Source organism: Apodemus sylvaticus, chromosome 11 (genome assembly GCF_947179515.1).
Source record: "Apodemus sylvaticus chromosome 11, mApoSyl1.1, whole genome shotgun sequence".
In the NCBI taxonomy this organism is placed as follows: Eukaryota; Metazoa; Chordata; class Mammalia; order Rodentia; family Muridae; genus Apodemus; species Apodemus sylvaticus.
The window spans coordinates 94,242,653-94,244,510 of NC_067482.1; the positions used below are offsets into that span (position 1 = coordinate 94,242,653).

At 43.2% G+C, this 1,858-nt stretch overlaps 1 pseudogene; it reads left to right on the forward strand.

Moving 5' to 3' along the window:
• The first annotated feature begins 688 nt into the window (after nt 1-688).
• Nucleotides 689-1,460, forward strand: LOC127696802 (40S ribosomal protein S6-like; annotated as a pseudogene).
• Nucleotides 1,461-1,858: the final 398 nt, after the last annotated feature.

Below are 1,858 nucleotides of genomic sequence, written 5' to 3' on the forward strand. Positions count from 1 at the left end.
AACAAAGAAAATGGGATACAGGATGCTGACCAAGAGGAAAAGGCCCCAGCTCTGCTTTCCAGGCATGTTAAGTGTGCACAGTTTTAGTAAGCATACAGATGTGTTTTCTCTCTTTATTCTTATAAAGAATAGCAGAATACAACTTACTCCTAAATTCTATCAAATTAAAAACAGATGTAACTTTGAAATGATGCACACGGATGGGTGTTTGCACGTGAGTGTGTGCATATGAGTTTAGATGCTTTCAGAAGCCAAAAGGAGTCTGTTTGATCCTTTGGGGTTGGAGTAGTCACCAGCCACACAGTTGGAGCGCTGGGAACTAAACCTATATCCTATGTGAGAGTAATACATGCTTTTAACCTCTGAGCCATCGCTCAAGCCCCTCTGTCCATTTTGTAGCAAGCAATAAAATTCTGACATTCAGTCCTACATAACTTGAAATAAGGTCTCTTCTAATAGTCTGGACTTTTCCAAAGAGCATCCCATTCTCCTGGCCTTTGAACTGTCATTCCTTCAGAGCCAATACCTTAGACTTGTTCCTGTTCTTATCTTCTCTAGTAATAATTATTTTCCTTGGTCATTTCATAAATATGCCCCTTCCCACCTCTAAGAACCCATTTTCTAAGTTCAAAGAACAAGTTGAAATGATGTTAAGGCATTAAAAAAGAAGAAAGAACTCTTTTTCGTGATGCCTCCTAGGCGGCCAGCTGTCAAGGTGAAGCTGAGTGTCTCCTTCCCTGCCACTGGCTGTCAGAACTCATTGAAGTGGATGACGACCAACCGCTGCGTCTGTTCTATGAGAAGCGCATGGCCACAGAGGCAGCTGCTGCTGCTCTTGGTGAAGGGTGGAAGGGTGTGGTCCGGATCAACTGTGGGAATGACAAACAAGGCTTTTCCATGAAGCAAAGCATTTTGACCCATCGCAGAGTGTGCCTGTTGTTGAGTAAGGGCATTCCTGTTGTAGACCAAGGAGAGTTGTAGTGAGGAAGCACAAGTCTGTTTGTGGTTGCATTTGTAGATGCCAATCTAAGTGTTCTCAACTTGGTTATTGCAAAAAAAAGGAGAGAAGGGTACTCTAGAACTGACAGACATTACTGTGCCCCGTCAGTTGGGACCTAAAAGAGCTAGTAGAACCCAAAAGCTTTTTAATCTCTCCAAAGATGATGTCTGCCAATAATTGTCAGAAAGCCCTTAAACAAAGAAAGATGGTGAGAAGCCCAGGACCAAAGCACACAAGATCCAGCGTCGTCTCGTTACTCCTCGTGTCCTGCAGCACAAATGCTGATGTATTGCTCTGAAGAAACAATGCACTAAGAAAAACAAGGAGGAGGCCTCAGAATACGCTAAACTTTTGGCCAAGAGAATGAAGGAAGCCAAAGAAAAATACCAGGAACAGATTGTCAAGAGATGTAGGCTGTCCTTGCTGGGAGCTTCTAACTTCTAAATCTATGTCCAGTTAAAAATAAGTCTTTAAGAGTAACAAATAAATAATCAGACCTTGAAAAAAAAAAGAAAGAATCACAAGAAAGAATCAACCATTTGGATACCAGATGTCTTCTGAATATGCTTTGACCACAGGAGTGGCACTATTAGGAGGTGTGACCTAACACTATTGTTGGATATATATCACTGTGGGGGTGGGCTTTGAGGTCCGATACTTAAGCTCTCTCCAGGGTGGAAGACAGCCTCCTCCTGGCTGCCCTCTGATCAAGATACAGAATTCTCAGTTCCTCCTGCACCAAGTCTGCAGGAAACTGTGATGATAACAATGGACTCAACCTCCCAATTCAATGTTTGCCATTAGAGGAGTTGCCTTGGCTGTGTGTCCCTTCCCAGCAGAGGGAACCCTAGCTAAGAC